This window comes from Chroicocephalus ridibundus, chromosome 2, assembly GCF_963924245.1.
Source record: "Chroicocephalus ridibundus chromosome 2, bChrRid1.1, whole genome shotgun sequence".
In the NCBI taxonomy this organism is placed as follows: domain Eukaryota; kingdom Metazoa; phylum Chordata; class Aves; order Charadriiformes; family Laridae; genus Chroicocephalus; species Chroicocephalus ridibundus.
Window position 1 is genome coordinate 50,855,704 of NC_086285.1, and position 24,654 is coordinate 50,880,357.

Consider the following 24,654-nt stretch of genomic DNA (forward strand, 5'->3'; position numbering starts at 1 on the left):
GGCGAGCGGCCCTGCGGCGGGCGGCGCCTGCGCAGTCCGACATTTCACCACCACCACCCCCTCCCCTCGCCCCTCGGTGGGGCCGGCTGCCCGCCGCACTGCTGCCCGCAGAGGGGAGGGCGGTTCGCGGCCTGGCACGGCGGTGCCAGCCGGCGGCGGGCGAGGAGGAAGAGGAGGGGGAAGCGTTGAGGAATCGGGGAAGCGGTGCGGAGGGTGCTAGGGCACCCTGCCGGCTGTGGGGCGGTCGGGGCGGCGCTGAGGGGAGGTGGGTGAGGAGCCGCTGCTAGGGGAGGGAGCGCCCGCCCTGCCTCTCCCCAGCGCGGCGAAGGGGAGAGGGAAGGAAGCTGTGGGGGAAGCGGAGCTCTGTGGGGCGGTAAGAGGTGGAGAAGCTCCGGCGCAGAGGGGGAAGCGAAGCTGCCGCCGTGCCAGCGCGGCCCCGGCTTTGCCTCTTTTCCCGCGGCCCCGCTGTGAGGCGGGGGGACCCCCGGGGAGCCCGCTCGGTGGGCGGGCAGCCTGCGGTCCCCTCTGCGGCGTGGCTGAGCCACGTGCGGGCTGGCAGGAATGTTTAAAACAGGGCCCCCTCAGTGCAGCCGCTCCGCCTTGGGGTGGTGGTTCAGGGTCGGTTTAAGCTGGTCGGCGTCCCCTGGGTGTCCGCTCCTGCGTTCCCTCCCTCCACCTTGTCGCATGGTGGTCGTGTGGCCTCTCGGGCCTCTGGAAGTACCGTTGTGGTTGTCACATGCAGGGAGAGGAGAGGAGAGGAGGTGGCTTCCCCCCTCCTCGCACCCAGGCTGTTTGTTCTGCTTGGGCCAGGTCTTGTCCCCTGTGCCGGTGCTATGTTTTGAGAAACCCACGGTAATTTATTGTTGTTTAGACAATTATTCTGTCACCCGATGACCCCCTCCCCACCCAGGAAGGGGAATCGGGGAAAAACAAGGAAAACCAAGCGTTGAAATATAAACAGATTTAATAGTATAAGACTAAATAATTAACATTAATGATACTAAAGAGCCAATATTGATCCCAGTACCGATATACGATATACAAGGGCTATACTCAGCCAATTCCATCAGCAGAAGCTGTGCACTCCCGGCAGTGGACAGCAAATGTCGGACACTGCGAGCACTATGGCTTTGGGAGGGCTCAGTGGTTCGGCACCGGGGCAGGAAGTTTTATGGACCCCTGCCATCACAGGAGAGAGGGAACACTACACAGCAAACTTTCTACTTTATATTGAATGTCACGTTCATGGTATGAAATAATCCTGTTGTCCAGCTTGGGTGAATGCCCAAGTCTTGCTTCTCCTCATCCCTGCACCTGGCTAGGCTCGAAAACGCTGAGACCTTGAAACCTGCATACCATAGCTGGCTATGAAGTAAATATTTTCACAAATTCAGACACTAGAGTCCTCTAAAAGTGCAGTTTTCCCAAGCATTAGAAGAGAAATTAATCCTGCGTTGCTCAAACCAGGACAGCCAGGTCCTGCGCTCACTGACCACTTTGGGTCAATTTAATGGGCTAAATGACAGAGCTGGTATCAGTGAGTTGGCTTGCTCACAGGTCCTACGGGCAGAAGCACAGGACTCGGGAAGTTATTCATCCCCTGTCAATGGCAGTGTGGATGGTGATGTTGGTCTGCCATCCCTCTGATACTGGGAGGCTCCGTGTTACACTGCAAGCTGCTGGTGGTACAGGCAGTACATTTCTTGCCCTGCTGACATGTATACAATCCTTCCCTTTTCAACACCAGAACTGGTGTTTATTTGACTTCATGTAAAAAATTCAGGGAGGTAATTTTTTTTTTTAATTTATCACACACACACACACACTTTTTTTTCCCCCACAGAATTGGCTGTTTGCTGATTCAGATTCCTAAATTGCCTCACTCTGGGGTTAAGCAAGTGCCAGAATTGGCACAGGGAAAGTAGAAGCAGACAGCCAGAAGCTAGATGGGGGCAGATGAGGGCTGGTGGGACCTCTTGATGACAGCTGTTGTGTCATGAAAGCTCCGTTTAGTTTCAAGACAGCACAGTCTGGCTGTCTCGCTTGCCTCGTTAGTCCTAACGCTGGGGAAGGATGAGACTGCAGGAAAGTGCGGTACTCCCTTCATTTGGCTGCAGGATTTAGACGGATATAAACTGACTGAGGAACCAGGCCTGCATATTGCAGTTTCACAGCAGTGTAAACCAAACTAAATTGGTACTACAGTGGTCCTACTTGCCTGCTTCTCACAAGTCCCATTATCAGGAATTCTGCGTTTCCTTTCTGTCCTGTGCACTGACATCTGTGTGACCTTGCAGGGGGCTAGTTCAGGGAATTGATCTGGCAAAAAAACCCAAAAGAGATCTATGTCCACAGGCACAGCAGAAGGCGAGACACAGGCAAGACAGAAGGCAAGCAGCCTTTTGTTGATTTTTAGTGTGATGAGGCAAATTTGGGACCCCCTGCTTGATTGGGCCCTAGGCATTACAATAATGAAGATGATTAAAAAGATTATAGATGCCTTTAAAACAGAAATGTATGTATTGTACTTCAAGCTTATTACAATTTTACAAAAAGATTATGAACCGCGCATCATGCTTTTGCAATGGATTTCCCTGTGCGCATGTAAAGAACCATAATTTTGGATGGAGCTCAATAGTTCTTGTCCTGTGTGTGCAATGCCGTTTACAGAGATAGATTACTAATCTATCATTACAAAGATGGAATTACTAATTGCTTTTATTGAAAACGGGACTCAAGAAACTGCTGGAAATGGAAAAATAAATATAAAAAAATAAAACTGCATTGTTATATTTTTTCTGTGCCCTAGAATCTGCTTCAGTGGTGGTGTAAGTTTGAAAAGTAAATTTCTTGCTGTGAAAGTTTTAAATGTAACTCTTGATCCAGTAAGATTGGCTAAACAGAAAAGAACTGAGTAGATAATCCTGGACTCTTGGAGTATCAAGAACTGTAAACAGTTTCAGTCCGCCAACTTTCTGAATAAAACCCAAATAATTTAAAATCCACCTTTCATTATAGTCCAAGTTAATGTCAGTCTCATAAGAGAGAAAATCCTAAGCAAACAGAGAGGGTAAAGCTTGTGGCACTAGCTTTTCTGAATTTCTCTTGATTCAAAGCAAACATACGGATTAGGTAATCTAATTGCCGTGAATAGCATTGAAGCTGAGGAGAAGGGTAAAGTATAATAAGATACACACTTGAAATGTTGAAACTATTTTGTTCATCCAAAGACGACATCACAAAGCTATGTTAAGGGCAAAAAGCTATGTTGGGATATGTGGATTTTCTTTTGTTTTTTTTTTTTTTCCATTTCATGCAATAAGTTTTTTCTTAGAAAACGCAGGAGAAAATAATTGCCTTGCTGTAAAATCAGAGGATTGGATTGCTGTATTTCATCCCGTTTCTACCTGCCAGCACGGGTGCCTTTATACTGTATGGACACTGATACAACATGAGAAAATTGGTAGCCTTTTTATCACTGAGGTGTTCTGATAAGATCAACGTAATTGACATTCTAGTGCTGAACAGAATTATCTTTTTTGGGGATCAATAAATGTTGGTTCATTTCTTCCCCTGCAAACAAATAGCATTTTGATTTGGCAAATAGAGCTTCTGGATACTCATTTCTTTTTGTTTTAGCAGGGCAGGAGTAGTGCTCTAACGCTGAATCCAGTCCCCCCAGCTCCACAGTTTTGTTGTTAGACGTTCTCACAAAGTCCTAGCGGACTTTATACCTAGGGATGTGGGCCAGGCTCCAAAAAGAAGGCATTTTCATTCAAGCCGAAGATCTTTTAAAGCCTCTTACTCTCAGTTAAGGAGATTGCTTCCTTAGGAATGCAATCTTCTTTTTGATATGCAAGCATGTGAGCGTAAATCCACTACTCTAGTGTATTTGTATAACGCGTAATATTTTGTAGAGCAATTAAGCCCCGTAATTGAACCCAGAATCAGAATTTCCTTCAGTCTTCTGAATATGACTTGTTAGCAACCAGAGCGATTACGGCAGGAGCTGAGGTAAATGACACTAATCCAGCGAGGCGCGTTTCCAACTTGAATGGCACACCAAACCTGTTCCTACACCCCCATCCCATCCAAGCATGCTGCACAATTATCGCATGTAACGTCCTGTTCAGAAAAAGGCGAGAATCATACAGGGAAACAGGCTGGGGAGGGAGGATGCCGTGCTCTTCATTCCTTTGACTGATAAGAAAGCGCATACTGTGTCTCCGGCTGTGTTTCTTCTCTCTTTCCTTTCCTGGCAGTAGCTTTAACAGGCTGAGACCTCGTGCAACTCAGTTATCGATCTTTTGTAGCCATCCTGTCAGTCATTCCAGCAGAAAAGCTACTTCCACAGACTGATTTCCCCTTCTGAAAAATCCTTCCTATACAGAAGATGTAATCCCATCACTGAAAAAAAACCATAAAAACCCCATGACTAAAAAGTCTCTGTCACAAAGAGCAAGCGCAGGCCATAATAATAAAAATAGAGGGAATTTAACCATGAGTCACTCAGAAAATTCCTGTAAATTACACTGGACGTAGCCCAAGCTGACACTGAAGAAATCTGTGAGAAAGTTGTCCTTACATTCCTGTCGGATTCCTCAGCAGCCAGAGCGACACTTCTACATCGTGTTCCACCCTGGCTGGCTTGGAGCAAACGTTCAGATTGCGCCTCAGATGTGGCGTCCCTCAATCATGCACCACCTCCTTTTAATGTGTTCTGGAATAACCATAGGCTTTCTTCATAGGTTGGAGATCACTACATAATGTGTAGTGTTCTTAATGTGTAGGTGTTTCTTAATACTGTCGGGAGGTAAAATACCGTCATACTGTGCTATTTTAAGCAGAAATGTGACATTTTTTGTTACCCATGTCATATAGGTATTTATTTTACATCTTTTCTTACATAAATTGTAAAAAGATGATGTGTACCTTTTCAAGCTCAATTTATCACTGTTGATAACTTTTAAGAATCATTTGAATTCCTCCCTCTGAGATGAATAATATCAGAATAATGAAGTAATAAATACCTTCAGAATATAAATCAATTCATTCATGAAGGAAAGTTCTTCTGATGATGTTGCAAAACATTGAAGTATTGCCCATTTCTCTCACAAGGCCTTAAAGATGAAATTAGTTGTAACTGTATTAAAAATGCACTCGGTGAACTCTGCTACATTTTGGCTTGTGCCATGGATGTTCTTGAAATTACATGTTTCATATAGATTGCTTTCATATGCTTGTTTATAAAGCAGTCAGAAGTTGAAACTAGTAGTCTGGTATTTTTCTTGCGCATACCAAATCAATTTGATTACAGAAATGGGGTGTGAGGGGGGGTCAGACTGATGCCTGGTTACAAGATCACTCTGAGGCATTAATTTGCTCCTTATTGTCAAATATGTTTTAACATGTAGATACTGCAATTAAATAATTCATCCTGATAAATCTTTTGTGATTCATGTGCTGATTTTCTTGATATGTGTGATACAGAGAAGGAAGAACAAATGAAAGACTACGGGTAATGAAAATAACAGATCAAGAAAATAGTGTCAGAATTAACATCTAAGCAGCCACTTCTCTTTTATCACATTAGTCTATCCTGTCTTCTATAATTACTCAAAGCACTGCTACATAACTTAGCATCCTTTATGTCATTTTTGTACAGTGGCAGAAATATTTGTCTCTAGTGGCAGAGATATTTACCTGTTGTTTGTCAAGAGAATGATTGTATCTGTTTTGTGCAACAGGTTAGTTTGCTAGGCCTGTCCTATTTTAAATTCCTGTGATGGGATATGATGTGCCTGTGTTCTGTGCAATCCTTTTGTTTAATGTTGTTCTATAAGGATTTTGTATCTTGCTGGAAAAATTTGTGATGCAATAGCTCAACATAATAGTCCATCAATTCAAAATTTTTGAAATTGTTAAACTTAAGAAATTGATTAAGCTTTAGTTAAAATACCTATGAGAACTATTTCAATATAGATGCAATTACCTTTGTATTGCCATGCTATCGTTTCTAACAGCAGTACGAAAGAACTAGAAAAGGATCTAAAATACTTGATGCATCTGACCTGAAGAGTAAAAACTAGCAAGCACAGAGCGTACTGCACAGCACTACCAAGGGACGCGGAGCTGGGTGTATTTTGGCCTTGGACTAGCAAAATCTCTGCTCTTGCAAAACAAGTCATGGCATTCGTACTATCTGCAGGAAGCTTGCAAGACAGTGAATGCGCTGAAGAATGTGAAAAAAACATGCAGAAACATTACATAGAAACAACTTTCCAAAACAGGCAGTGTGTTGATATTCATCCTAGTAACACTAAGGCAGGGGCAGAGCGTGCCCACATTTACACAAAGCAACCCACTGCACAAAGATGATCAAGGGACTGGAGCACCTCTCTTATGAGGAAAGGCTGAGAGACCTGGGTCTGTTCAGCCTGGAGAAGAGAAGACTGAGGGGGCATCTCATCAATGCTTATCAATATCTAAAGGGTGGGTGTCAAGAGGATGGGGTCAGGGTCTTCTCAGTGGTGCCCAGTGACAGGACAAGGGGCAATGGGCAGAAACTGGAACACAGGAAATCCAATCTCAACACGAGGAGAAACTTCTTTACTTTGAGGGTGGCAGAGCACTGGAACAGGCCGCCCAGAGAGGCTGTGGAGTCTCCTTCTCCGGAGATACTCAAAACCCGCCTGGATGCGTTCCTGTCCACTGTACTCTAGGTGACCCTGCTTTAGCAGGGGGCTAGACTAGATGATCTCCGAAGGTCTCTTCCAACTCCTCCGACTGTGATGCTGTGTGATTCTGTGATTCTTGCTGCATGGGAAGTAGAAAGGAAAGGGAAAGTACGAGCTGATTTGTTGGTTTCTGATTTGGCTTCCTTTTTTTTCTGTAATGCAAACCCGCTATAAATAGAACTGGATTCAGCAATCGTTTATTACTTGAGTAATTCCTACATTATCAGTATTGATCAAGAAAGGTTTTCTCAGGTGAGTAGAAGCTGCAGGTTTCTTCAAAAAGAGAAAAAGTTTTCCTTGCATACATGTAGTTTAATGCATACATAAAGCTGTATACATGTAGCTTAAAATGTTTTTTTTTTTTTCATAAATAATTGTATGCGTTTACATTTTTTAATTAATGTAAGCTGACTGCATTTTTTTGGCTATTGCCTAATTTTGACATGCTTTTCCGCTGCAGTTTGAAAAAAAAAAAATTGTCTGCCTGCTTGAGGGCTCCCTCTCGTGGTAAATTTTCCTGGAAGATCTTCGCCAGTATTCCCAGCAAAGGCACGTCGTTGAAACTTTACCTGCCGTATCTATTACTGATAACGCTGCGCAGCAGAAGAAAGAAGCCGAGCTAGCAGTTGTTACAGGTCATATTTTTTGCTTGGCTGTCACCCTTCTCACATAGAAACCTACCGGTTTGGTATGGATGCAAATATCGATTGGTATTTGGGGGAAATATCTGTAAATGAATATGCATATGAAGAAAAAACTGTAATAATTCATTTGTGTTCTATAAAAAAAAAAAATATCATGAATGATTTTATTTTTTACCCTAAAACGCATAAATTACTGTCCTTGTCTAGAATAGTTTAGAATCTCTTGTATCCGGGTCGGTGCTGACATGCAGTTTAAAGCAGAATGTACTTATTACAGCCACAAGCAGCTTTGACCAAATACCCGCTATTATGGGTCTGTGCTGTACAAAGATATGCTTTAATTAAATCACTTTGCAGTTCAGAATTCAGTTTGTCGCCCACTCTGTGCAGAAGGAGTTTGGAAAAGTTCAAATATTCTCCCTTCACACACCGCCCCCCGCCCCAACCCTGCCAAGTCTGTGCCTCACCTGGGAAAAGATGTGCATCTGCAGCGTCAGGGACTAAAGTGGCAGCCACAAATCCTGCAAACCTCTTGCGCAGCGCGGTGGAGTCACTGCAACTGGCTCTTTATGTCTCCTGGGAAAGTGGCTGAGTCACGCTTTTTGGTAACTCTGCACCAGCCGGTACAAGGGAGCGTGAAGGTTGCTTCTAAGAATACAGAGGGTGCACCGATTCTCCCTGTTTTCCTTTGTTTAAAGTGATGGCTTGTCCAGCTCTTCCAAGCAAGAGTGAATTATCCCATTTTAGAATGAAAACTGAAATGAGATAATAATAGCCATAAATACAGCTCTGGACATAACAGCGCTGTAAATCAAGTAAAAGAGTGGGAAAAGTAAGGTAGATCACAGGGGAAGACAGTAAAGTTGGCTTTGTGTGTGTGGATCATGTGGGTTCTGAAGTGGACTGTTTAAATTAAATGTAGTTAAATTCATGATGTTTTAATGAACAGATAGCTCACTCTGTCAAGAAAATAAAGCATTTAGTCAAATATAGTTATCTAACTGGGAAACAAGTAACAAAACCACATAAATCCAAGCAACTCAAGGCAATTTTGGAAAACTAAGGTTGGATGGCTCTCACCAGTATCAGGGATTGAGTTTGCCATTTTGTTTTTTTTTTATTTGGAGGAAGAGGTTGAGGTACTGATGTGATGTGTACTGATGGGATCTTTCAAAGAAAGTACATGGAAACAATAATGAATCGAAGTAATAAAAATAAGTAAAAGTTTCTTATCATTGAAATGTAATATAATTGTTGTCATTTAAATGATAAATTGTTATATAAACATATAGGCACAAATAATTTAAAACCTAACCTGTTTCAGAGAATTATTTAGAACTACTTCTAATTTTTCTTTGGTATTTATTGAACCCTTGTAGATCTTAAGTTTACCTCCCAACAAATTCTACAGCCACTTATTTATTTGATGTTTGCAGGTGCCTTTTGACACACATATATAAGGAATTTGATATTCATTTACCCTAATCCATAAAGTTGCAGTTAGGGCTGTCATAAAACAATGTTTAGGTGCCAACTGAGCGGTATTTTAATAAAAATTTTAGGTATTTCACCATTTCTATATTCTAGAATGGAAATGGTTAGAGAAGGGAGCACACAGATTTGATACACAGGCACTTTGAACGGACAACATTTCTTAGAGTCAAATTATGAATAGAGGTTTTGTCCCCCTTTTGGAGCCTCTGTCTTTTCACTGAGAGAACTCACTTATCCACATTGCAGGTCTGGCGGACTATTTCATTACAGACAAATCAAGAAAAATATGTCATAATATAGGCAACAATATAACATAACTTTTTTCATTAAAATCTCAAGTAATATCACGCAAAATTGTGGCAGCAGAAGTAGACTGTTTTTAATCTGCTTTTAACTGAGTAACCGTAGTGCCTGTGATGCCTCAATTATGAATTCCTTTTTTTTTTTTTTAATATTGTATGACTCATGGCAGAAACATTCTTGTATTCATTGCCAGCACTTAAAGACAATAAGCAGCCTATTTAGAAGTAAATTCCTATTGAAATAAAAAATTCTGCATACGGGTATTTCTGCGTACGAATGTATCCTGTGCTATGGATCTTCCAGAACGTATGTCCAATGCATAACTATGAGTGCTCAAAGCAACAACAGACGCAAAGCCCTGTCCCCAGCGTGGCACACAGCCATCATTGCAGTGGATGTACTGAACCCTCCCCTGCATTCACTCTAACGGATGTCACGACAGACACTCATAGGAAATTGAGACTGTATAAAAGTGAGAGTGATTAGCCAAACATCAGCTAGGACCACAGTCTGAGTTCGTTCAGTTCAGATACCTGCTTACGTTAAACATGTTGGGTGATTTGAAACTAGTTTAAATGCAATCTATAGCCCAGTCCTTTGGGAAGGAAAAGGCTGTACAACCTCCGCTAAAATAATACCAATCCAGTGACCAGTAGCTTGTTTTGTTTAATAAAACAGCAATCTTCATTCTTAGGTCCCAACAATGTAGCTTTTATTCAAGGATCCTGGTATCAAGCAGATGTTCTTCTAGGCTCACATCAGATCCTGTGAATCTCAGGGGGATCACTGCAGCGAGGACCGCAGCCGGAGCAAGCCACCAGCTGAGGGTGACAACAAGGCGAGCTGGGGCAGGGACCTCAGTGTGCTCTGTACCAGGCAAGCAGAGTGGTCCCCTGGCAGTGCCCCGGGGCCAGCCAGCAGCCCGGTGGCTCTCAGGCAGGTCTGCAGTCACAAGGCAGGTCCCAGGCCAAGCCAGGTGTCTTGACTCAGTGGGGTACCTGACTTGGGCACAGGCACAGCCTCGATGTACCTTGGGCAGGGGCCTGGGGTGAGAGCTGAAGCTTAAACGCAGCTCTCAAGCGAAGGGGGGAGGCCTCCAGTGTGGCTTCCCGCAGCTCATTCCTGCCCACCAGCTTTTCACAGCCATCTGATCCAAGGTCATGCAGCAACACCACATCAGTGCGGGCCTCCAGCACAGGCAGTCAGCCCTCTGCTGGGGGACTGAACCCAGGGTCTTCATACTGTGGATTTAATGGTATATTTATGGTCTCTGATTTGTTGTTTGCAATTCTAAGAAACGAGTTTCTTACCTCCCTATATACTCTCTTATTTTCTGAAGTGTAAAAATACATGCTTCTTTACGTGCATGAGAATGGCAGTGTTCCTGTGTCTTAAATGCTTTAAACATCTGGTACTGAACATCTGAGAACTGGTATCCCACTTCTGTCACAAAGCTATGTGGTAAAGGAGGAGTAAGAGCAGTAGAACCAGTCCGTCCGAACTACAGATTTAAATTTGAGATGGACCTGAATGACGGCATCTAAAATGTCAACATAGAGTTTGATTTTCCACCCACAGTTCACTTTTATTCATCTCTGTGGTTTTGCTGTGGACTAGTCTAAGGACTAGTTTCAAAACTTTAGCTGTAGACTTGGGTTGAGATTCAGAAATCCAGAAAATCCTGTTATGATGAGGCTTAGCATCAGTCCTTACCTAAGCACAACTTCCCTTGAGTGCAGTGAGTGTTGCTTAAGTATGAACTTCCGAAGTATGCCCAAAAATAGGAATGAAGCACATCTTGGCAAGGGCTACAATTCTTCATATTTATGAAAGCAATCCTGGGGCATGATGACATTTTCAAAACTAGCATCCAGTTATACGTATCTTTGGGAAAAAAAAAAATTGAGACATGCTTCAACAGAGTGTAAGAATGCATTATTCCCCCAACCTTATTTTCCTGAATCTCATTTTCATGTAAGCTGAAAGGAAAGTGCATCCGCATCATCCATTTTATTTCTTCAAGCAAACACTTCAATCAATCAGGTTTTGCTAACTGAGAAGACTTTCAGAAAAGTTGCGACAATCCTGGCATTTTGTAGCACTACTTTATCTTCCCTGGGAACCTGGAAGTGTCACAAGGACTGTGCTCTTTGAGTTTCACTGGGACAGATGAGACCGGCAACATTTTCCATCTTTGAGGCAATGTAATCGATATCCTGGTGCTGCTTTGAGAAACGCTAACTTGAGCCTAGGGAATGAAGCAGATACGCTGGCAATGCCTATGCTGCGTTTGAGGTTACTTGATCCATGTTCACACTACAGAGTGATTCCAGACTATTACGGGGATGTCCATACATAGAGATACACTACAGTTATGGCAGAAAAAGAAATCAGGCCTTTTGGCTTTGAAAGCATTTTTGAGTGCATATTTGTGCAACCTTATGTGTTTAAAGATGTGGGTTTGTGCAAACCAAAAGCTGCCTCCCAGACATCATTTCAGCAAGTAGGGTATTTGTATGGTTGTGTGATCATATTCCTGGTCAGGCCAGGAATTTTATTCAAGGAGTGTTATTCAAGACAAAAAACTTTTGCTGTCCTTATTAGCATAAGTTGTAGCCAAACAGAGTCCATCACAGTCAGCTCCAGAGTGTCTTGCTAGTCAGTGTTTGGCATCCCACGGTTTGGTGTTCAGCTGGCATTGCTGGAGGATGGTCTGCAGCTGTTAAGTGAAAGCCAAAGTGAAAACATAGGTATAGCTGCTTTGGCCGTGCTTGTCTACTACCAACAATACTTTTTGCCTGTCATTATTGGTGCAAGGAAGACTCTGTCTCCAACAGTCACCAAGCGCTTAACCCTTCTGGAGCTGGAGTGTGGTGTGATGTCCTCTCTTGTGCCTTGTTAGTGTGATGGCCTAGCAAACAAGACAGCTGAATATCCCACCTGTGCTGCAGAATATCTGAAGAAGCAGGTCACAGGTAAGTGCTGGTGGTACAGGTCCTGTAGTTGTCCTAGCAGCAGTGCTCGAGAGCAGATCTGTCCAGACGTCCTCCTTGCACATCCTGGTGGACATGCGAGGAGGATCCTCTGCTAGCTTAACTAGGTTACTCTCTCAGTGCCTTGGAGTGTGCATAAATAATTGACAGTGGACAGTCAGGGTTTCTGGCCTCGGCCAGCGTACAGTCTAAGAAGGCGATACAGCTGAGATCCCAGAACCTGTATCACAAAATCCATTTTCAAGTATACTCTGTACCTTCCATGCCAAGACATGATCATTACATGAAAATCCAAGAACACAATTATCACAAAAAGTTTTCCTGAGCCATAATTGCGTCCAGTAGTCCATGTAAACAAGTATTTAATCCAAACAATATTTTTCCACAAAGAGGCACGCCCCACCAAAAGATAATGCACACTGTATCTCACAGAACTGGGCAACGGCTATGTAATCATTGCTTAAATCCAGACAGTCTTTATCAGCTTTAAAATGTCTGTAACCTCTCTTTATAAGCATATAGATCTCAGCAGGTGTTTTGCCTGAAGGGCAGTACAGCAGCGGACCTTCTGAGAGTAATCAAACCAAAACTCATCATATGGTTTCAGTATAAAACTGTTACTGATACTTTAAATATTCCCAGCTTTAATTAAGTAAGTTTAGCTGCCATTACTCACTCCTATTTAATGTACCACCATTACAGTTTAATTGCAGATTGACTTTCTTTCCATAACCACTAACTAGCAGTTGGTTTTATAGCCCTGTTCTTTTTCCCACTCTGATAAAAGTCCATTATACAGTAAAATCTGACTTAATTTCAAATGTGCTCTGGTCACTGTGTTTTATTTCACGTGTCAGTAGTCATAAAGTAGAGAGCTGATCCTGCAACAGGAGAAAATCCAATATTAAATTAATACATAATAGCTTTGTACAGTGTAATTCTTTGACACTGAGAGATGGATTTTGTCAGCATGGCATTTGCACTTGGTAGGAGATTCAAGAGATACAATAATCCTCTCAGGAAATAAGTCAAAAGCGTGGCATGAATATTATTCCCTTTAGCTTTATCTTGTGGCTAGAAAAAATGAGCTCCCTGTCACTTCTATCTGTATCTCCTATTTATTTAGTCAGTGCTGAGTGTAAAGGTGGAAATGTGAAAACATTTTTAAAAGTTTTTTCATTCCCTCCTGTAAGTGAATTTTTAAGAAAGAAGGGAAAAAGTGCATTTTGTTCCTTGATGGTAACAATGTTGTGGGTTGTACAGTATGGCAAGACAGCTACCTCTGCACTGTAATACAGAGCTAACTGGCTTGGGGCGGTCCTTCTAGAGGCTTCTGCTCTGAGAACTAGTTCTGGTGGGGCTTCATCAGGAATCTCTGCACTGTGTGTTAGATAAGTAACCTCGTACATTTCCATCCGTCTTCATCTGTTGGCTCTTTACAATTGTATGTTGTTTCAGACAGCATTTTTTTATTTGCTTGTACAGTAATTCATGCAGTTGTGCTCTTCCTCTGCAGCACAGTAATATTGACAACACTAGAAAATTGAGACAATGTCAGACAGGTTAGTTCCTTTCAGGCATAGTACAGAGCAGAAAGCAAATCCAAGAAATATGTATTTATCTCCATTCTGAAGTTGCCACAGGCCAGTTTGGTCCCTGGAAAAATTCCAGCTTCTCTAAGGGTTGCCCTAACTTGTACCATAATTGCTATGTTTCCCATAGGACTTTTCAGCACTATGCATGACAAGTACTAAAGAACATCCCGGCCACACCTCAGACTGCTTTCATGCCGGCTCGCACACGCAAAGATCTTTAGCAAATACTACCAGTCTAGTAATTTATTTTTTTGGGGGGAAGACCTGTTCTTGTGCTGTTGTTCTGGGGAATGTGAAGAGAAGGGGAGAGACAGGGGCAGCTAATGGCCACAATATGTTAATGAATTCTACTAAAACAAAAATCCCTGGTTCTTCTCCTGGGCCTGGCATGAGGGTTCTTCCAGCAAATAACTTCTCTGCTATATTTAAGATAGGTCTATTAATATATAATTGCTTCAACTATTGTCTAACTCAATTAACATTTACAAAGTGTTCCTAAATCTTTGCAAAGACCCTTGCATGCACTTATAGTTATTTACTAGGTAATATGGCAAATAAAAGCACACTCCCTATGTTTCTCATTGAAGATGTAAAAGCCCTAAAAATTTTGCACTCAACTTAATCAGGACCCCCTGAACTTGATACTTTTTCACAACAGGTATTCTGAGTCATCACCTCAGTTTGCAATAATCGCCCACAGTCCTCCATTCTTTACAACATTCCCTTTTCCATTTCCTAAAGAGTCACTGTTCTGAATTCCTCTGTTTCCCTGTGTATAATCTGGCTAATATGCCATTCTTAAACGTGGATTATTATTCTGTGTGAGTACATTAGAAAACAGGAGGGAAAATGAGTTGGAGCAAACTTTTTGTTTGCCTGTGATGAGATACAGAGTCAACAAGTTGTCACAGCTCAAGAGTGCAAATTACTGGGTACAACTATTGCACTTCTGAAAACAGTTTCTGGTGAGCTTTAAGTTTTCATCTTTGGTTTTTATCTTTGCTCTTAACAAATAATACATCACAAGTAAAATTTCCAGTCTCTCACTGAGCTGCTTTTTGGGCATGTATTTTGATGTGCATGTATTTAGACCTCATATGAGTTTTATACAAACAAAGAAGGTTACCGTTGAATCACTGCATATATTTCTGGGCAATAAAACAGAACATTTAAATAATTAGCATATAAACACAAGGTATGTTGAATGAAAAGTCCCATTGATTCATCTACATAGTAAAGCAAAAAATTCTTTAGCTGCTTCATCCCTGAAAATAGGTACCTAATTAGTCACTGATAAACTGCCATGCCAAGCAGGTAATACTGGTAAGATCAAAATGGAACAAACGACAGTCATGAGGTGGAACAAAACATGCCACGGGAAAATGAATTGACCTGCTGTGATGACTCACATCTAGCTAACCAATCCAAAGCGTATTCTTTGAACCCTGGGCAAAGTGGAGGAAGCAGATGCTAGAAACAATGTAGATATAGGGTACAGAAAGGATACACAACAACACGAGCCTGATAGTGGACAGACACACGCACATCTGGTGTCATGAGAGTTACAGAAGCATGAAGGATTCTGTTGGTAAAGAAGCAGTTAGTTTTTGCTTTTCACTTTGTGAAATTCACTGGCTGGCCCAGAGTGATTCCAAGGACAATATAATGTCAGTTACGCCTAGTCATCGTCAAACTCCTACCCTAAGTAGTCTGTCGGTGGTGCCAGCTGATTGCAAAAGTGGCCACTGATAAACCTGTCAATGCTTGCATAGAGAATGGATAGTCATGAAGCATTCATTTAAACATAATATTCAAAGTGGGAATATACCACCTCATGTTCCTTGAAATATCTTATTTGTGGATGTCAACATCTCTCTATCTGAAAGGAGAGGATACAGTGTTAAGATGCTAGGCATTCTAGTTTGAAAGGAACACGACATTACAGTTTATACCAGTCAGTGTGAATGGCAGAAATGTTGCATATACAAATCAGCTGAATGTTCAATTCCACAGAAGAAAATATCAGTTAAAAAAATGGATTTTTTTGCCCCCCTAAAAGTGACTCATTTCAAAAATTTCAGTTTGTCTATATGACAGTAAGAACTTCCTGGAACTTCAGAGGGAATGTCAGGCAGAGCAACCTGGCGACTCATGAAGTAAGTATTAGGGAAAATCTCCTGAGCTTGCAGAACATAATTTACATGCTAAATTCCTTACAGTAGCATTTTAGGTACTGGCATTAGTGAAGCCATGTCCAGATACTTCATGCCAGGATGAATCATGTATGACAAATAGTACACTGAAATCTGCCCTAATTTATGTAACTTTTGCAAAGGTGTCGACTGAAGTGCAGTCTCGTAGCACAAACTGGCTCATCCAGTGCCTCTCAAACTCTCCCCTTTAATGTCTGAGTCAGACTCTGTGATGTCCTACGGATGTCCTACCACAATTAGAAGCAACTTTAGCCCCAGATATCTCCTTTGATGAGAAAAAAAAGAAAATAGAAAAAGGCACGTATTGTAAAAATGCCTTTGATCAAACCATCCTCCCCTTCCCTTTTTTGTGCAAGAGCACGCTGCTAATGCTGGATTTTGTTGCCTGCTTGCACCACATATGGTCATATAGAGCCAGTAATATGATGAAATAGAAGACTAAACCACGCTTTTTGCATCTCACTGTTTGCAGACTGCGCCAGTGCAAGTTTGTCTACCACTTCTCCTTTGAACATTGAAAAGCAAGCATTTTTAGGAGGAATCCTCTGGCAGTGTTGTCAACAAATCCTGTCGCCATTTCTTTATCCCTAAATTTTTGTGGTTGGACCAAACTTTGCAAAAGATCTGCCTGTACTGGCGCATATTACATTATGTAACAGAGAAACTTTGTTCTGATTCATTATGTTTGGAATGTGTAAGATAAAAACCTCATATTATGGACAAGTTTAGCAGCAGGACATGAGGATCTTCACTGCTTTTAGAAGTGGATTCCCTATATTGTTATTAGATGTGGCTCTTTGCAAGCCCGTCAGTATGTGGGTTAAGGAGATGTTTTGAACTGGGAAAAGTCATAAACCCCTCCCTGCATGGACCATGGAACAACCTTCATCTCAGGGTCTTCTATCTTTTGTTTGATCTTTCCATTTTTTGTAAGGTCTCAGACTGTCATTCACCAGAGTGGGTTGTTCCCACAGAATGAGGACCACAGCTGTCCTTCCTGGACTGCATTCCTGCGGAACAATTCATTCAATTCCCAAATTAGAAGAAACCTTGAATTTATGGCTTTTAAACCAGTTCCTTGCTTTCCTCCTTACATGATTATCACCCCCCTTGGACCTAAAATTACGCATTGGCCCCTGCTGTTGTCTCTTAATATCACTCCAGCAGTGTGATTCTGCTGTGTCCAGCACATAATGGCAAATTCTTCCCCCTGACTATAAGACACTTTTATGTAATACATTCCATCTATACAGTGACAATGGCAATATGCACAGTCAGGGATACAAGCATGCTCAGAAGCATGTCTGGCTTTCGATTCACCTTGGTTCAAAACCCCTCAACGTCACTTTAGTGAGTAGGCAGAGCACAGTGTCTCATTGTTTATCTGGATTAGTGAGTAGGTGGCAAATAACCTAGCAACAAGCCAAGAGCTGCGCTGCACATTGAGGCAGCCGCCACTACAGAGGCACACCAGTAGAGGCACATGTCCCCAGCCCAGACAGATGCTCCCCGCCTCACAAGCTTGTCCTTGTTGGGACACATGTATGCAGGCCACCAGAGGGACAAAGTTCATTACCGTCTTCTCAAAAAACAAGACTGCTTTGTGCAGTGAAGGAGCTCTAGGTATTTGAACTGCAACTGATTACAGGCTCTTCTCTGTCTGAAGTGCTGGAAATAAAATACTTCACTGTCAATAGAGAGGATTGGTTAGTGGTGTAAACCTCTCACTTGACATAAAAAGAGTCTGTTGAATGACATAACTGAATTTCAGCAGTGTTTTTTAGCGAACTTTATCAAGTGAAAGTATAGAATCATAGAATTGCCTAGGTTGGAAGTGATCATTGAGTCCAACCATTAACCTAACAATGACAAAAACCATCACTAAACCATATCTCTAAGTACTACATCTACCTGTCTTTTAAATATCTCCAAGGATGGTGACTCAAGCACTTCCCTGAGCAGCCTGTTCCGATGCTTGACAACCCTTTCAGTGTAGAAATTTTTCCTAATATTGAATCTAAACCTCCTCTGGCACAGCTTGAGGCCGTTTCCTCTTGTCCTGGCTACTTGGGAGAAGAGGCCAACCCTCACCTCGCTACAACCTCCTTTCAGGTAGTCGTAGAGAATGATAAGGTCTCCCCTCAGCCTCCTTTTCTCCAGGCTAAACAATCCCAGCTCCCTCAGCCGCTCCTCATAAGACTTGTTCTCCAGATCTCCTCATCAGCTTTGTTGTCCCTTCTCTGGACTTGCTCCAGGATCTCAATGTCTTTCCTGTAGTAAAGGGCCCAAAACTGGTCACAGTACTCGAGGCGGGGCCTCACCAGTGCTGAGTACAGGGGGACAATCACTTCCCTAGTCCTGTTGGCCACACTGTTCCTTATACAGGCCAGGATGCTGTTGGCCTTCTTGGCCACCTGGGCACAATGCTGGCTCATATTCACCCAGCTGTCAACCACCACCTCCAGGTCCTTTTCTGCCAGGTGATCTGTTGGGATCTTATTTACTGTCCTTGTTCCATGTAGCAAAAAGTGATCTCTATACTTGCGAGTATTATGCTGCATAATGACTAACTACCTAATTACCTACTTCTATCCAGACTTATTTCAAGCTATGTGAAATGATTTCTATTTGAATATTTTGTAAGATATTTCAAAATAAGAAATACTCCAAATTGAAAATGCTGTTGAAATAAATGCTAAGTCAACAATGACTTACAAAGGATCTCCCTCAATTAACCAGATTTAATTTATTTTCTATCTTCAATGTGATAAACCTAGTAGTCTTCAAATAATATATGGAGTTTTCTAGTCAAGCCTTGTAATTGTAACAAACAGGAAAAGGTATTTTTCTTGCACTGAATATACGGGTAAAACCAATATAAAATTTAATTATATATTGTAAAATGCCAACAAAGGCAGAATATTAATTTCTGGTTCTTTGAAGGCTACTCTGTCCTCTGGTGCAAAAAATACTTGGATTGAATTGATTACACAGTTGGACAAAATTCTTTATAAAATGTGCTATACAATAAAATGCAATGCTTTAAATAAAGAAAGCAATGTTTTAAAGTGAATAAAATACTGTTGCTTTTAGGTATATCCCATATTGCAATAATTAAGAGAGTCAAAGTTACCCAGTTATCTTTCATCTATTTTGATAGTTTCCATTATTCATATATTTGCATTATTTAGTAATACAGAATTTAAGTGAAAACTTTCTAACTTTCAAATCTTAAGGGGCAGTTTAATTAGCCAAGCTTGTAAAAGCAATTTGTAAAATCAAAAACTCCTCTCTTCTGGAATGAATAAAGAATTACATACTTGAGTCTCAGTTGCTTATTATCTTAAAATTAGAAGCAGTAAAAACACAGCACAGTTAGGGGAAGGATATATTGCAAGAACTTGTGTTTCAAGATCATTAATCATTTCTTCTTTTAATTGCAGATGTGACAACATTAGAACGCTATCTATCTCCTGTTGGGGCTTCTGAAATCCTATGACAGTTCAAGGAAATGTTCATAGCAAGAATAAGCGCATGTAAGGCAAAATTTAGTCCATTATCACAAAAAGCAGATGTCTGATTTTTCATCTGCTTTTAATACAACAGGTCCTTTGTTTTCCATTCCTAAGAGTAAAAGTTATTTAAAACTCCATAATTTACACATGTAAAGTAGAATTAATGATTTAGTAAGTAACATCAACGTTTCAGCACTGAACAAAAATAGATCAAAACTTTTTCCTTCTTTGAACAAACTTTCAGAGGAAGGATCAAAACTTTTTTCAAACTGCACACCATAAATGTTGCACCAAAAACGTGTCGATTACAGAGTTTTCGTACCAAAATATGAGTCAAATACTCATGCATGACTTTGGATTTTTCAGAAACTTATACAGAAAGTTGAATTCAATAAATGGCTGTGCAATCTGCCCAGCATCAAATGACAACTATATTCTCTATTACATCCTCCTCTTCTTTTGCGTAGTTGCCCCATTACCAATAGACGGGAAACAGGGTGCAAATGTATATCATCACACTCTTGCTCAGAGTAAAGTGCCCATTTTGTGGGTTACCAGTCACCTGACTTGTATCAGTGTATCTATAGCACTGCATATTTATGCTTTGCCTTGTATCAGGATAATTACATAAACATTGCCTCTTTTTAAGTAGAGAGTGTATATCTGGAGGCAGAATGTGATTGTACCTTAATATATGGTACACAGGGCTATGGTAATAATAGCTAAATAGCAAGCAGTTTTATTCAATGCATTGTAATGAAGCATTTTATATGTTTGTACTTGTACATCTTGCACTAATCCTGACCTTCAGCTTTTGGGAAACATGTTTAATAGCCTCTCAGCTATTTCTTACTGAATTGAAAGTTGGTGCTGGCTTCCACAAGCTGTTCTGCTTTGCAAATCTTCTAAAACCACAGTGATATTAATAGTATAGGCAGTAAAAATAATAACATTTTAAAAAATCTTATATATCCTTTTGAGTGGGACTTAATTTTACAACAGATTTTTAACAGGATATATGAAAAAAACTTTAGCAATGCATTTGGTGCTTATTATGAAGACCCAATACTACAAACCATGATGTGGACCAGTGAAGAGCTGTTTCTTCCTGTTTGATGTGGTGTATTTCAGTAACAAGCAGAGGCACTATCATTTTGTGATCAGTAATATGGCATATTTCTGAAGCCTGCTGAGACTTGAGGAAAATTGTAGGCTGCACTCTAATTTGCCTAATAGATAATATTCTTGTAACCGTTTCTGGAAAATATTGCGCTAATGCTGGTTGGATTCCCTGTTTGCTCTGCTCTATTCCATCTACAATGCAGCAGGTAAAATTATTTAACTTGGTCAACAGTTTCTAGGCCTTGCATAATCTCTCTCTCTTTTGTATGTCATCTAAATTCATACTACTTCACCTCTATCTTCTCTTTAGTCTTCTGTGATAACTGCTTCTGCTCCTGATTGCCATTTATTTCATCTACAAGGTACTTTTCTGTGCCCCTATGCATGTGATGCCCTTCTTATTCTAGACCATTCCACCGGCACCCTCTCCTTAAGCAAAAATCAGACATAGTCACTATCCTTATTTAGGTCATGTTTGAAAGGCAACTGTGTTATAATTACCATTATACAGAACTGTCTACCCTAAGTAAGTGTACCGGCAGTATTTAGACCTGTTTTCCCCCTTCTCCAGCCTCTCATTTCTTCATCCTGACCTGTATCATATCTGGAATTTAGACTGAAAATGTGGGGGTTTTATTTAGCATTGGAACAGCAGGAGGATGGTATATCGAACATTCTTGTGAATGTGGCTCTACAAGCACAAAGATAAGCACGGCCCCTGCCCAGCTGCGTTTGCTATCAATGTATCTTCTGGTTCAGGTCCCTCCTTGCCTATGAGAAATATAGAAGTCTAATAAACACAAATGAAAATCAAGGGAAATATGATTAATAGTTCCTCTAAATTTTGAAACAAAAGGTAAAGGAGTGTCAACTTTGAAGGAAATGGTAGGAATTCTTCCTTGTGCTTCAAATGGGCAGTAGGACAAGATGGGTTATTTGCACCCAATCAGAGCTGCTTCTGACATACAACTTGTTTTCTGCATTCTCTCATTTTGGCAACTGATGATAATCACTCCTGAAACTCATGGTCAAAAGGTAACAGTGATAAAAGAATTGGTCCTTACCCTATGTAACCAAAAGATGATATGAGGAGTATCAAATTGGGGTTGGATCTGAGTGATTAAATGAAGCTTTAGGCAAGAGGGTCATCAGATTTAACGAAATGAACTAGCTGTCTTATCGCTTCCTTTTGATGATTTTTTATTTGTTTCGTATAGCATCTGTTTGCCAATTAGTGCAATTGCTACAGGGCAACTCAGGCTATGGATAAAGCATCATGATCAAAATCTACAGAATAAAGTACGGCAAATACAGAATAAAATCTCTCTTCAATGAAATATCTGTAAACAGAATTTGTGAACAGGAAGGAAACATAAAATAGAACATCAGAGTTCAGTGAAAAGTCTCCTGTCTAAAAATCACAGACAAAGCCCATGAAGCATGCAGACAAGCCAGTTTGCATACTGAAAGCAAATCTGACTCTTAGAAATGCTTTTGCAAAACTGCGGTGCTCTACATATTTATAATGGTTGTTTAGGAAAAAGATGAAAACTGGGGACATCTAATGATCTGTCTATACTAAAATGAAATACATTAGTGACCTTGGTAATTCTTAAATATGGCTATAACTTGTTTATGCTGCATTACTTCAAACATTTTAAGGGAAACCTGTTTTACAGTGGTTCCCGTAATTACTATCATAAATTTGTTGAAGAAGGAAGTACGGTCTGTTGTTTAAAGCTCAGGACTCTGAGTCAGAAAATGTAGATTATGCCCCCTGCACTGATAACTACTGACTATGTGGCTTCCTCATCTCTAAATTGGGAAATAGTACTTAACTAGTCAGAGGTAACAAGGAGACAAGTCATTACGGTTTGTAATATTATAATTGTAATAACCAGAACAAAGCCTTCAGAGGAGTACTGATTTATTAAGAAATCTGTGGGAAAGAAGCAAATCACCTGTATGTTTGAAGTTCTGGTAACTTATTCTAAGACAAAGTGAAATTTCTGTGCAGTGTTGGTAGATGGTTTAGGAATGCAAAGTATCAGTCATTGCATTTGTTAAGCAACAGACATCTAAAGGTCACTATGGCTCCAAAGTAGAACTATGATCTCATAGCTCCATTTTTTGCCCTTCCCTGTTCACACCCTTTCCGTGTTTATGACTGTTGCGCTGGAAGGTATTGATGGCTTCTATCTTCCATATATAGACAGCCACGTATCTTGTAATGATGTGTAGGCTAACTATACCCCATAAGGTCTAGATGTTGGAAACAAAGGGAGGCAACTGCCCAGCTGACTGTATTTTAAGACTGATCAGAATCTAATCTTGCGAGGGTGCAGGTTCTCCCTGGGACAGGAAAGTGTAGCCAGTGCAAGGCTGACTCAGCTAAGAGACCAAATGCTTGTAAGTGTACGCAGGCAACAAAACCTGGGGGAAAAAAAGCAGTGAGGAACCCACATACTCAGGTGTAAGTAAAGCAGGACAGTTTATTTGCTGTATTCAATGTACAATAAAAATCCTTTTTAATTGTAAAATTAAGGCAACTACTATTTTGTTTTGATTAAGCTATGAGAAATCGAGCTGCATGTTTACTCGGTGCAGGGAGGCAGGAGTGCACCAAGGAACTGTTAAGATATATATTCACTTTTTGTGAATATAACAAAGATTTTTAACAGAAGCCACTTGGCAAGGCTCTAAAGTCTAACCACTTGGGCCTCACTGAAGGTGACTGGAAGCGCCGAATGAGGACAACTCCATCACCTCCTTCCCTGTGCCAGTGCCTGGGAGGGCCCAGCTGCTGTTGCCACAGCATCTCCGGATTGTATACAGGGCCGGTTAATACTGGAGGAGCTGCCCCTCCCAGTGGCGACAGGAGCATTAAGACTGATTTCCCAAGCTCTTTCTACCCTTTTCCTCTTATGCCACCACTTTAGACGTTCATCAGATGACAAAGGAGATAGCTCTACCTAGCATAGTACACTTTCAGTAGGAAGGGATCATCAGCTTTACTTTACAGCAAAACTCGTGGTCTGCTGCAATGTGAGACCAAACCCTTTTGCATAATTTTAAAAGCACTGTTACCAATCCTTTTTATCGTATCATCACCTTGTGGCTTATGTAATAAGAAAATAGCAGGCTTACAGCCTTAGCTGTCTGGAACAAGTGGCAGAAGAAAGGGGGAAACGAGAACATGGGCTGAATATTCTTTTTCAGTCTTCAGACAAGCCAGCCTCACAGATTGCCTGTTTTGTCTATTTGAGCTATGCTGGGCTGAGTCAGCAGAAAGCAAGCGTGATGTGGATGACAGATCTGTAATTACAGCAACACATGAATCTGTGCCAATAGAGACATTTCAACATTTGCTACAGAGAAGTAACATTTTATTCAAAATGTTGATTCTTAGGGTGGGTTGAGATAGGACAAGTTGCGCCAGGGGAGGTTTGGATTGGATGTTAAGAAAAATTTCTTCACAAAATGGCTTATCAAACATTGGAACAGGTTGCCCAGGGAAGTGGCTGAATTGCCATACCTGGAGGTATTTAAAAGACAGGTAGACGTGGTGCTTAGGGACATGATTTAGTGGTGGTCTTGGCAGTGTTAATGTTAATGGTTGGACTCGATGATCTTAAAAGTCTTTTCCAACCTAGACGATTCTATGGGACCCCTTGCTCCCTTCTAACGCGTTACAAGCCTGACATCTCACTAGCCTTCCACTAGCCATTGCTTTTACCGGCGTACAACAGGTTATGTTACTGGCTTAGCGAAGTTTCCCTTACCACAGCTGAGCTCCGCGGTCACGTCTTTCGCTAAACGGCGCTTCCCCGGAGGCAGCACTCGAGCTCTCGGCCTGCCCCGGCCTCCAAACGCCCCCCCCCCCCCCCCCCCTTCTCGTACCGCCCTCGCCCAGCACCCACCCGCAGCCACCGCGCCCGCTCCCCTCGCTCCAAACGCCTTGCCGACGCCCGGCGAGGGGAAGAGAGGGGAGCGCTGATTCGAGCAGCGCCGGGCCCACCTCCCCTCAGGAAGGAGGGA

General features: G+C 41.5%; 1 long non-coding RNA gene across 2 annotated transcripts; it reads right to left on the minus strand.

Annotated features, from left to right (window-relative positions):
- Positions 1-1,060: 1,060 nt before the first annotated feature.
- LOC134511472 (uncharacterized) lies at positions 1,061-24,584 on the minus strand. 2 transcript variants are annotated; one of them, XR_010069884.1, is made up of 3 exons: positions 24,537-24,584; positions 7,849-8,136; positions 1,061-4,407 (listed from the first exon to the last, which is right to left on the minus strand). It is a non-coding gene; the product is annotated as an uncharacterized LOC134511472 (long non-coding RNA). The 2 variants fall into 2 exon arrangements; XR_010069885.1 differs by lacking the exons at positions 1,061-4,407; positions 24,537-24,584 and adding exons at positions 6,693-6,816; positions 24,399-24,471.
- Positions 24,585-24,654: the final 70 nt, after the last annotated feature.